This window comes from Apteryx rowi, unplaced genomic scaffold (genome assembly GCF_003343035.1).
Source record: "Apteryx rowi isolate R43461 unplaced genomic scaffold, aptRow1 scaffold_229, whole genome shotgun sequence".
Lineage (NCBI taxonomy): Eukaryota > Metazoa > Chordata > Aves > Apterygiformes > Apterygidae > Apteryx > Apteryx rowi.
Window position 1 is genome coordinate 815422 of NW_020448630.1, and position 13172 is coordinate 828593.

At 43.7% G+C, this 13172-nt stretch overlaps 1 protein-coding gene across 2 annotated transcripts in view; it reads left to right on the forward strand.

The window, feature by feature from the left end:
• Nucleotides 1–1403: 1403 nt before the first annotated feature.
• FYN (FYN proto-oncogene, Src family tyrosine kinase) overlaps nucleotides 1404–13172 on the forward strand; it is a 139974-nt gene continuing 128205 nt past the window's right edge. The window contains exon 1 of one of the 2 annotated variants that reach the window (XM_026065558.1): nucleotides 1404–1422. The gene's annotated coding sequence lies outside the window, so the exon portion shown is untranslated. Of the gene's footprint in view, nucleotides 1423–1641; nucleotides 1903–13172 lie in introns of those variants that run through there. The other variant, XM_026065555.1, reaches the window with a different exon arrangement.

Below are 13172 nucleotides of genomic sequence, written 5' to 3' on the forward strand. Positions count from 1 at the left end.
TTACATTTGAACCTATTAAAACTGTAATTTCATCAAGAAATCAAATCATCAAGATCAAATCATTCTCTGGGTTAAATATCAGCAGTCAAAAATTATATCTGGAGAGGAGAAGGAAAGAGAAATGGAAACTTTACTTATTGCAAACTTGCATTATAGGTCTTGCTGCCATTTCAACATTTATTATATTTCTCTTCCTCTGTACCTGTATCTTACATGTACCTCTGTTTTTTGTTGGAGTGTAGAGCCTATTCTGCGATTTCTTCAGTGCTAGGGCAGAACAACTTTCAAAGCCCGCGAGGCAAGTGACAGCCAGATGCGCCAGTCCCCGACACAGGAGCATCCCAGGTCACTGGCGGGGTTGTGTCCAGAGCGCAGGGCTGAAGCTGGAGTGCGCAGCACTTTTCGGCATGTGTCAGAGGTGGAGAGAAACACCTTGAGAAGTGTCGGGAGGCGTTACAGCATTGCTGGGACAGGGAGAGGAACAAGGTGTATGGAAACCTTTAACTCTTACCTGTTTATGGAGCAAGGTGTACCATGACTCAAGGACAGTAAAACCTGCATGTGCTTGTGTGTAGTACGAGGCTGAAGCTCCAGTAAAGGCTTTTAATTGTACTAAAAATATATGTATACTTCCCATAAAATGGGCATCGTTAGATTATAAATCTTTCTGACAAAGTGACCTGAAATTCTCAGCAATTAAATGCAGATGTAGTATAAAATCATAGCTGCGGAAAACCTCCACACTTCATCTCAGCTGCTTCTTTATAAACCACTACTGCCAATTTCAAGAATTAGGGATAAAAGGAAGACGTCTTTTATAAAAGGGAAATAATCTACTTAAGCTTGTTCTTCTCTTCATCTGTGATTTCGAGCCTCAAGAAGCCMCTTGATTCCCGCTTCCCACGTCTGGGCACCCTGAAGACAATGGATCTCCCCCGCATTTTTTTTTGAAGGGAGGTTTCTAACCGGCCGGCGTCCCGGAGGGTGAAGACACGAGTGCGCCGGCACCGGGGCCGCAGCAAAAGCACGAGGCGCGGCGCGGCCTGCGGGCCGCATTTTGCGGAGCTGGGGGGGGGGGAGGGCGAGGCGCCCCTCCTCCCTCAACTTCGCTCCTCGGCCCGGCCAGCCCGCAGCAGCCCCCGGCGAGCCGTGACCGTTATTAACGGGCTGGGGGCGGAGGGGAAGCGGCGGCGCGGCGCTGCCCTCCCTTCGCCGCCGGCCACGCCGCCTCCCCGCCACAGCTGCGACAAGCGGGCGCTGAGGCGCCGCCCCGCCCCGCTGCCGCCGCCTGCCAATCGCGGCGGCCGGAGCCTGCGGACCGCGCCTCGCCATAGGCCGGCGACGCTGCCAGTCTGGCGCCGCCCCCGCGGTGGGGCGCGGCGGGCGGGGGGGTGCCGGCTCCGGGCTCCGGGCTCCGCGCGGGTGAGTGGGGCTGGGGTGGCAGCGGTGCTGTGGTTGCGCCATCTGTCAGGAGCCCCGGTGGGAGGGAGGGCCGCGGCCGCGTTCGCCCGGGCGGAGCGGAGGGCAGCGGCGGCAGCAGCAGCAGCAGCAGCAGCAGCAGCAGCAGCAGCAGCAGCAGCAGCAGCAGCAGCTCCTCGCGGCGGGGGGGAGCCCGTGCGAGCTCATCTCGCAAGGCTGCAGCTCTGCCCGCCACACAAAGCTGCCGCCTCCCGCCGTCGCGCTCAGCCCCGCCGGGGTTTGCCCTTCCCCTCCCTTCCTCCGCCCGCGGGAGCGGTTCAGGGGAGGGGGGGCGGAGCGGTGCCCTGGAGCTGCCTGTTGTTACTGCCGCTGTCACCGCTGCCGGGAGCGGGGGGACCCCTGCAGCGGAGCGGAGCCGAGCGAGGGATGAGGAGGATGTGAGTGCGGCGCCGCAGCCCCCAGCCCTGCGCTGAGCTGCCCCAGGTAACGGAGGGGCCGGCGCCGCCCGCCCGCCGCCGCCCGGGGGTGGTTGGGGGGGGGAGGATGCTCTGGCGTGTTTGCTTCCTTGTGCCTCCCTCCGTGCGGGGATGGGGCCGAGAGGCTGCTTCGGCAGCGGTGGCGGCGGCGTTTTTGTCTCCCCTCCCCGCTGCCTCCTCGCCGGCCTGGCCCGGAGTGGGGGCCGGCGGCGGCGCCGCGGCGACGGTTACGGGGGCGGGCGGCGGCGGTTACGGGGGCGCGGCGCGGGCCGGGCTCGCGGCGCCCCCGGTGCCCCCGCGCGCCCCGCCCGGGCCCGGCGGCTTGGCGGCGGCCGCCTCGGGGCTCGCGCGGCGCCGCGCTCGGCAGAGGTGCCGGGGCTGCAGCACAGGGCTTTATTTGTTGCCGCTGAACTGCGAAAAAAGGGGAGGAGGGGGACGACAAATAAAAAGAGCTTCTCTCGCTCTCGGGTAAACCGTGTAGGATTTGCGCCTCTGTGACAAAGGCCTCTTTCAGGGAAGAGAGAAGGGGCCCACCAAATGCCCAAGGGTGGCAGGATGTGAAAAGAGGCTTGTTTCTTGTCTTTTCCCCAGAGCTTCTCTGTTTTTCCCCAGATGAGGCCGCCGAGCTGTTCCCAGCTCCTTCCCAGCCACATTTAGATTAGTGAGAGATACCAAACGCCACGGGTGCCAGCGTTTTGCTGCGTCTGCAGAGCTACGGCGTACGTGGCACCAGACCTCCTGAATCATGTTCGGTTTGGCTTCTGCCTCCTTAGGATCTTGCTGTGTTCCGTGCAGATTTTGCACGTGTGTGCGCTAGGAGAGGACACACTCATTAAAAACAAGAGTGTGCTCTTCTGGTCCCTTCAGCAGTGATGGAGAAGGCAGGGCAGAGCTGATACTAAAGGTTTAGGTTGAGTGGAGAGCAACCCCCTGCAGTTATTCATCAATCATTTTGATACATTCTGGTTCTTAAAATGCTTAATAAAAAGTGGAAACAGCCTGGGCTTTTCAAATGCATACCCAGTACTGGAAATGCCTGTGAGACCTTGTCATTCTCCTCCCTGTATACAACCTCCTTAACTCCCACATCCTTCCTGCCACCATCCCTGCAACTGTAACACTTTCCACTATCTCCCACCATGCTTTTTTTTTTTCTTTATATTTTTAAATAGTATTTTGTAACCAAAGCTTAGAACAATTGTAGGTGGAGATCTGTTTGTTTATATGTTGGTAGAGGAAGCATTTTTGTTAAGGTTGATTTGTCTGAACTCCTGTGAGGAGGAACAGTTAACTAAAGGGACACTGTCAACTTGAAATCCAGAGAATTTGAATGATGAATGGAGAGCTGTGTCCAATATTACACCCACCGTTGAGTTCCCTGCTGGAGCTCTGTGGTTTTTATAATCCTGTCTCCTGACTGTGTGGGTTTGTCATGCAGTGAAGGAGTAAAAACACACTTCAAACAAAGTTCTGTTAAGTGAACAAAGGAAGCTAGAAGAAAAATACCGAAGGAGTGGGAAGGGAAAGAAACATCTCCAACTTTTCAGTTATATCCATTTCAGCCAGTGCTTGACCCAGTGGGAAACTTGGGGGGAGAGAAGAAATTCTTTGTTAATTTTTAAAATCGAACAATTTTTTGAAATTGAAATCAGTAAAGTGAAAAGGTGTTCACTCCCTCCCCYCCCCCCCCCCCCATACAGGATTTATTTACCATGTTGATGTGTGTTCTCCAGAAATGGATAAAACTTGGTGTATGTCAGTAGATAAGTGACTTTTCAGTTTTTTGGGGTTTTTTTGAAAAGGGAATCTCTTGGAAGAAACAGTGGGTTCCTTTTTTATCCTGCTCCCCCCCCCCCAACATTGTCATTTTGGTAAAGAAAAGAAAATAACATGACCTAATTAATGTCTTCGTAATTTGGATTTCATTTATAGTAGATTGCAGTTTTCTCCTAATTTGTTGAAGCATTCAGATGATTTTTAGGGAGTTGCCTGTCAGGCTCTTTGTCTTTCACCTCGAACAAATTAGTGTGTGAACACATCTAAATGGCTCATACTTTGCTAAATTAAGAATTTCTAATATGAGGTTGTCTAATGGTAGATGTTTTGCAGTGTATGGTTCAGGCACATGATTTCAGCCATTCTGTGTTACCTGCTGGTGGAAGATATAGTGACGTGAAACACCACTTAAGTATGAAACCCTAAACAGATGTGAAAACTGTTTTGAGATTGGCTAAATGCCAGTCTTCAATGAATGATAAACAATTCCAGCACATGGGCATGGCAGAAAATGTAAGGCAGAAGTAGTGATGAAGGTGGTACAGAAAAGTTAAGCAACTTTTAATTGTTAATTGTTTTAAGTATCTTTAAAAGTTAGGACCCATTGATAAACTTCTATTCCAGTTGATTAAGATAAAGCGTTGGTGAGGGACTAGTTATTTCTAAGATACTGTAGATTTCACATAACTTTACATGAGATGTCTGAATAACGTTATCCAAAATCCATGGGTGGAGTCTAATATGAAAAGGAGCTCTGTGCCTAGTGACTCTATGGGTTAGCCGAATTAAACCAGACATACTGATATGGACATGGTGTGGTCTGCAGCAGATTTATGCTGTAATAAAATTGTGGTTAGACATGTGAAAACTCCTTCACGATGATTTAACACTCTAATGTGATGCATCTACAATATCATATTTTTAGTTATGCTAAACAGGGTTTACAGTTGGTTGCCATCTTATGCTTGATTAGTTTTATTTAACCAGTATCTTCTCTTTGCTGTCTTGCTGCGTTATAATGTTTTTACTTCAAGGAGAGAATGTGCTTGCATGCATGTACTTTCCCTTTCTCATTCTCTCTCAGGTACACATTAATATTTGATTCAAACTTGTTGTGTAAAGTTCTGCTTAAGTCAGTTTGGATAGTACTTTGAATGTTTAATAATGGAATTCATTTCTGTCATGGGCAACACTTTGTGATTTGCTTTATGGGCAGATCTGCTTTTGACTGTGTGTGTTGTCAAAGTGATCTTCCTTTAAGAGGAAGAAAATTAATAACTCCCTTCCCCTTCCCACCCCTGCAGCTCCCACAGAAGTGTCTTCACAAATAATTTTGACCTAAGTAATTTTGACCCATTACTCCAAAACCAGGACTTGAACCAGACAAATCTAATTCACCCGAGTAGTTTCATTGAAATCTGGCAATTAAGGACTCCTTTGGTGACAAAAGACCTACAGATCTGTTTAGTACAAGTCAGCAATTTGCTTAGGGCGAAAGCCACAAAAGGATTTGCGTGCTGTAGCGTGGAGCATCGTGAGGCCTCGCTGCCAGGGCATCGCCAGCCACTGTGGAATTGGCATCCCTGAGCGAGGGGTGAAAATGCTTGCTATGTGCTGTGTAGAAAGGGTCACGCACCTCAAGAGTTGCGTTCGCGACTGCCAGGGTGCTGAGTGAAATGCTGCCTGGGCTACCCAGTGCAAAATGCCAGAAAGAGGTGAAAATTAAATGCTGCATCTGCCTGCCTGCTTGGGTGTCTTGCTTTGCGCTGCAGTGGTTGCCTCGAAAAGCTGCTTTTGATAAAATAGTAATAACTTAAAAAGAAAAAAGCCTCATATTTCAAAAGGTGACAACTGCACAGGCACTGAAGGAGGAGGATTTTTAGCACTTGTATCCCCTCATGGATTTTGCCCTTAGTGCCTGACTTTCTTCTAGACTGAGGAATGGCAGTTCCAGATGAAATCAGTGGAAGTTTTAAATTTTTGGTATGTCTGAGAAATGTACAATAATCCTTAAGGAGTGCATGGACCTCCTTAGCACTGTGCTGGAGAGCTGTCTCGGTTCTTATGTGCTTAAGTATTGGTTTGATTTCAGTCAGGTAAGCAGTCTCTCGGTTTGGGAGTGTGTGGTGAAGTTAAACGTGTCTGTGGGAGACGTCCTTGAGCTGTGAAACTGGAAACAAAGTTGACCTTAAGCAGAAATTTGCGGCCAAGGAAAAGTACCCTGTTGTTCTCCTCACCAGTGGCTGCAGGAAAACAGGGATGTTTTGTAAAGAGTTTTCAGAACTTTCCTTCATTTGGAACTGCAGTAAAAACTAGTCATATCCACACTTCTAAGGAAGGAAATGGGGAAAAAAAAATAAGTCAATCAAAACATGTCACCTCATCTTGCTTCTGGCTCAGTTTTGAGTTGTAACTCACTATGAAATAAAGGATTACAACTCAAAATATTTACACCTATTTGGAATGAAATAGAACCTTTTGACATTTAACTTTTATTGAAGATTCCCATTAAATATAAAGTCAGCAACAATTTTGCAGAGCTTTTAGATGTGGATAGAACTAAACTATCTTGCAGAAAATGACAGATTTTTCCTGACCTGCTCTACTTGTGTTCTGTGCACTTGAATGAATATTTTTCCTCTGAAAAAGCCTTCACAAAAACTAGCCTGCAGTATCAACTGGTTTGAATGAGACTGCCTGAGTGAAATCAGTTTTTCTGGCGGGGGGGGGGGGGGGGGAGAAGAGGACAGCAAGTGAATTTTAAACTTGTTGCCTTTTCACAAACGCAGCATCCTTTTGATATCAAAGCGTTCCAGCTTGAGCAGCTCTGCTAATACCATTTGTGATGATGTGATACAGGGAGGGTCTAGCCCAGGTTTTCCAGCTGAGCTCTCAATTTGAGGAAGTCTTGCACTTCTGAAAGTTGCTTGTTCTACACTATAATTTTCTAGAGTACCTGTGGGTAATAAATGTGACTGGATTAAGCCAATAACCTAAATTCTTAGTGCATGTTACTTGATATACTTCACTTTGAGACATAGTTCAATATAATGAGCTGTAAGAGGCAGCTGTGATGAGGTGAGAATGATTTGGTGGAAACAGAAAATCCCCTCCAACTTTTATTTATTCATTTTTAAAGAGGCGCCAATTCACTGGTGCCTAGAAAAGTTCATAGTCCCTTCATGCTTCAGGTACTCTGTAGCTATGATATGGAAAGGCGGGGGTGAAAAGTGGCAGTTCTATGATATTTTCAGCCCTCTGAAATATGAAGAAGCCCAGCCAGAACTCCACAAAGAAGCTAATGCTGCTTTCAACAGTATCAGATCCTGCACTGTGAGAGCAGTTCCTGTGCTGTCCCTGAGACTAGTGGCACGGTGGTCTGCGGCGCTAACGGCAGCCAGTCCTGGGATGGCCTGGGGAGGAACTGTGGTGCATCCTTGATGCTGCCTTGTAGCAGCTCTAGGGGCTGTAAAAGCTAGATAAAAATCTAAAGCCTTGGCTGTGTAAAGGCTTTAACAACTTATTTTAAAGTGAAATCAGGATCTTATGGCTTAGGCAACACATGCCATCATTACTGAAGCTTCCAGAAACCCTTTAAAAATACTGTTTTATGCACTGAAGCTGTGCCAATTGCAATGGTGAATTTGGAAATAGTTTTGAAGGTACCAGCGCCAGTAACAGCACAACCTATAATGAAGCAGGGAAATACTTTGAGTGGCAGGAGAGGCAACAGACTGAGTGAAGAACTGGCTGAAGCAGGCAAGAGGAAGCTAGATTTTGTGTTTGTGAAAATATTTGCTTTAGTAGGAAAAAAAGTGGTTGGCACCATTTAAACTTGCAAATAATTTTTGTTTTAACAGTAATTCTTAAGAGGGTGGGAGGAAACCTCAAATGATTGGTTTGACTTAGCTGAAATGAAATATCTTCTTTTTTTTTTTTCTTCTTTTTTTTGGAATTGTCCTTTTATTTCAGCTCCAGTTTTCCTATGTTAACAGATTTGACCAAAACAGTTCTTAAGCTTTTTGGTGTAGTCCAGAATGGGTATATTATTGTCCATTAATTTTTAATTTGTCAAGCATCAGTTTGCTATATGAAGCTATACTGAGGAGTTGAACAGGGAATGATAACAAATATTATAGATTARTATTAAGGACCATTTCAGTTTTTTAGAAAACTGTTCCATGACAGAGTCCTCTAATGATCGTATCTGACTGTTTCAAGCAGCCTTTTTTCTTTAGATCTTCTGTTATTTTAAGTGTTACAAATAGTAAGACTTTTTTATTCATTTGAAGCCTTTTTTATTGTATTAATAAAGACCTTACGATCTCCCTTATTTTAGAGCAGCCTGAGCATGAAAAAACAGTTCACATAACACTGATCTTTGACTCGGAGCTGTACCACTTATAAAAGAGGCAGTTACGAAGGTTTTCCTGGCATGAGTTTGGAATATCATGCGATTCCTATCTTGGCTTCTGATCCTAGTGTCCAGACAATTATTGAATTTTATGAGTGTGTTGGTTTTTTTTCCTTTCACGCCTGACCTTTTAACTAGAGAATTGCCCTGGGGATAATAATTGAAGGGGTAGATACTCCTGTTCAGATTAATTTGGAGGTTTTGTTACTAGTTTAAAAGTTCCCAAAGACCAGGTGCTCAGTGAGGTTGTGCGCTGCATTTCAGTACGCTTAGAAATGAAGTTAGTGCTCAGCTAGCTAGGTGGAGATTAGCAGAAATGTTGACAGAAGCCTCGCATCAGCTTTGGGATGCCAATGAGGCACACAGTAAGGGTGCCCAGGGACTTTTAATCTCTCCTTTTACACAGTACAAATTTCAGGGCTATGTTAATGAGGACTGTAGCTATCTCTGTATCAACCGACATCCTGCAACTCTCAGGGCTGTGGTAACTGTCTTAAGAAAAACAGCGAAAGCTTGTCTGTTATTTTATAAATTCTGGATTTGTATCACTTCTCCACAGAGCTACTTTTTTGTCTGCTGGGATGTCTTAATGCCACACCTGGTCATTTGTTAAGATTTAGTGTAGGACCAGATGATATGATACCCCTGTTTGAGGGGCTGAGATGGTTGCTTCCTATAATTGGCTGTTTTTACCCGGAGGGAGGAGAGCAGATGTAAAAGAAAGCAGCTCCCAGACCATTAAAAGTAAGAATATTTGTTTAATACTGTGACTGGGGTTTTCTTTGTGGGCAGCCTCTCACTATGAAGCAATGATGCATTTTTCTAGGAAAAATGCAGCTCTAGGACTAGAAATGAAAACCTCTATTCTTCCAGTAGGCTATTTAAACTGTTGCTTGTCTTAAACTGTAGATAGATGCTCTATGTTTATTTTTAGTGATGAGGTTAATGGTGTTTTTAATGGTGAGGGTAATGACCACTTGCATGTTTTTAGACTTTTCTGTGGATAGGTCCTCTTGCACGCTGTCACTGTATGCTAGTAATGTTTGAAAATAGGCAGGTCTGAATTCTGCACTGATAGAGTATATAACTGTGTGCTGGCTTCTGGGGGAGGATGGCAGGAAGAACACTCAGGTGCTTTTTTTCCCTTTCTTGCTGCGTGATATTGTCATTTGTCTTCCATATTGGCTATTTATTCCTTGCTTCAGAAAATAAGTTACTAGGTTAAAATTTCTTGGAGTTGAGGGTACTATTTCCTAGTCATATTTACTATGTTTTTACACAAATCGCTAAGAGTAGTTACTAATAAGATTTCCAAGGGAAACCCCCCATCCAGTAATTTTTTTTTTTTTTCTGTTGTGACCAATGGAAATGCCATTCTGTTGCCTGTCTGCCTTCAGGAAAGGAAATTCAAACTCCCAAAATTCCTTCTGGAATTTGGATGTGATATAGCCAGTAGTTGATGACATTTCCGGTTGCTGTCACTTCAGGCAGCATTTGAATTGGTGATAAGCGAGGTTCTAGATCCCATTTTTAAATTCATTGATGATGTTTTACTAGTTTCACCCTTCAAGAAGGAATAAAATTATTTAAACATAATCTTTCAAATAGCACCATATTTGATGTCTTTCAGAATTTTCATTTAAAGCCTTCAGCCTAATAGGCAGTCCTGTTTTTCTAAATATTTGGTGCTGCAGGTGTCTTTGAATGGTAAGCAACCTTGCATTCATACGGTCTGATACCTTGGACCAGTGGGGAGGAATAGCAACTGGATTTTGTTTGTTAAAATTATTTAATTTCTTCTCTGTTTTTTTTGAGGAAGAGTGAGGCAAATGGCCTTTAAAAGAGAAAAACTGTCAAACACATGTTTATTGCAATCCATTTCTCTGTTTCATTGGTTGTAATCGCTGTTGGAGAAACTTGGTGAGCCCAACAGCCTATAATTGGTTGACAAGTTATAGGGTCAGTGTACAGAAGCTAGCAAGCTCAAGAGTTGGGTTTAATTCTCAGCATAATTGGCGGTGTGGTCTCAACAAAACCATGCATAGTGTTGACTTTGATTTCGTCTGACCACCAGTCTAGGAGCTTCCCTTTTGTAGAACATGTAACTAACCCGAAAGGCCAGCTGAGAACAGAGCTGCTAAGCGGTGTAATCTTGTGAAACATCTTTTGCATCTGAAGGTCAAAGATTACCTTGTGTGCATTGGGGAAGGTAGAAGATAAGCATTGGAGATGACTCTCTCTCTTGCTTAGTACAGCATTACTGACATGCTTAAAAACCGCAGAATTTTTAGTCTTGATTTTTAAGTGGGGCTGCCAAAAATGAACAAATACAGTTGCAGACAAAGTAAATGAGGAAAACTGTGTACCTTGTTATTCTGTTCAGTCATCACAGACAGTAAAAGCATCAGTTTGCAGTACTTGATGACTTGAGATTGAGAGCAATTTGCTGCTATATATATATGTATGTATATATATATAATATATATATGTATGTGTGTATATATATATATTTTTATAAGCTTCTGTTATTTGTGGGCTTCCTCTGGCATCAGTGTGATTTTAATGACTTTTTCAAGGGGAGGTGACCTTGTCTTTGCTTTTGCCATGTTCTCAGCAAGTGTTAAGTTGAACCATTGTAAAGTTAGGTTGTTTATTTTCTTTTTCCATGCAAAAAAAATTGTCTGTCTTTATGAAACTGAATGTATAGCTGTAGATGTCAAACAAGTCAGACAAACTGTGCTTTTATGGTCATCTCTTTAATGATTTGCCATATAAGCTTGTGTCTTACTAAAACTAGTTGTCGTCCTTTCAGAGCTAACGTGGCACAGCAGAACTGTGCTGAGAATAATCTGGACCTGAATGTGGAGGATGGATCAAAAAAAACCTTGCTTTGTTTTTACTTCCTTGGGTAGAGTAGGCTTCAGACTTCAGATATGTCTATACAGCACTATGCAGAGATGAACAAAATAGCTCRTGTGTGAGAATTATGAAAGCCTTAGCAGTCCAGGACGAGTATCATGCTAATGTGCCTATACCACTTCCAGAACCACAATAATTTGTTCAAGTTATTGTGGGTGTATCTGCACAGTGCTGTGTTGTGCTGTAGAAAGTTTAGTTTACTTTTTGACACAAGAAGAGACATGAGAGAAATGACCTGAGAGAGTGGATTAATAAGATGGATGTTCATTCTCACAATACCAAAGCTTACTTAAACTACCTTTTTAAAAAATACCGCTAAACTTTAAAGAAACCGTCTTTTTTTCTTTTCTTTTTTTTTCTTTCTTTCTTTTTTTTTTCTTTTTGATTATCTGCCCCACTGAAGAAGAGTGATTATACTCCTAGGGAGCTCCATCTATAACAGCTACCCACAGGCTTTAAAATGACAAGGTGCTGCAATTGTATGCAGTTTTTATGTTCAATTATTTCCTTTAAAAGAAGAATGCAATAGGCATTAAAATTATGTTGCCATGAGAGTGGGAGGGTACCTCTTGATCAATGAGAGCTTTTCAAAGTAGACTTGTTTAATGCTTGCTCTCTTGAATTTAATTTCAAAGTGTTAATACATTTCTGTGGATTTCTTAGTGTCACTGGACAACTGTTTACACCCTCTTCCAAAAGTGAAATATCGCAGATCTTGAAAAGAATGCAGGTATAAACAAATCTGCAAGTGAAAAAAGAACTATATMTGCCAATAATGTAGTCACCCCAAACTGCGATAATAAGTATCTTTTGCATAATCAGCAATAGGTCACCACTGAAGTGCAATTTCTGAGAAAATGTCTTGAAAATGGCAGTCAAACCACATTATGTAGATTTACTATATGATTATTAGTATGGAACTTCTAAAAGTGTGTATATCAGTATAAGTATGTAGCTTTGGACTTTGTTTTATTTCATGCTGTAAACCTAGAGGAAAAAAAAACATTAATTTTGTTTTAAGGGAATGATCACCAACATTTTTTTTTTTTAACCATATTGTAACAATTTATTTTCTATAACTGAGCTCTCTCTAGAGTTAACAGACTTCTCTTCTGAAATTACTTTTTAATAGTTCTCTGGGAAGTGATATTCTTCCGTTGAAAATTTAATCACAAGATAATTCAGGTTAGAAGGAACCTCTGGAAATCATCTAGTCCAATCCCTGCACAGAGCAGGGCTAACTTCAAAATCAGATCTAACATCAAAGTTAGATCTGGTTACTCAGGGCTGTGTCCAGTCAAGTTCTGAATGTCTCCAAGGATGGAGAGTGCGCAGCCTCTCTGGGCCACATCTTCCAGCGTGTGATCATTCCCATTGCAAACAATTCTTTCTTGCTATCTAATAGGATTTCCTGTGTTGCCCCTTGAGTCTCCTTGTCATTTCACTGTGCACCTCCAAGAAGAGGCTGATTTCATCCTCTTCACAACCACCCCTGAGGTATTTGGAGACAGATCCTGCCCACCCCCTTAGCCTCCTCTTTTTCAGACTGAACAAACGCGGCACTCTCAGCTTCTCCTCCTATGTCGAGTGCTTCAGCCCCCTCAGCATCGTGGGGGTCATCCGCTGGACTTGCTCCAGGACATCAATCTCTTTTTCTTCCCAGGAAGCCCAAAAGCAGACAGAGTACTCCAGATGTGGTCTCACGAGGGCTGCAGAGTGAGGAATAATTGCCCCTCTCCACCTGTCTGTTAGTTAAATTGTTTATTTTGAGACAAATCTTCAGCTTGTGTCAGTTTGTCTTTGCTTCCCTGAAGTTGGGATGGTGGAAACTCTCCCTTGCAGGGGAGCCATACCGTTAGAGTACTGGTAGGCTTCTCTGTCACCTCAAAAAGGACTGGAACAGAGACAGGATTTGGTTAAATTAAATCAAGCAGATAACCAAACCAGTGTTTACATATGTATACCACTGCAGCATTTTACTGTAGTGAATTTCTGCACCAAACTTTCATGCTGCATATCGCAGGATAACCTGAAGCAGTAAGATTGTATGACAGTGATTATTTTAGTAGAACAGCAAATAAAATGCACAGGAAACAACACATACTAACAGATGCATTGTGTTTATTCTGTTTTCATGGATAATACCTTAGCTATTAGCTAAGTTAGCC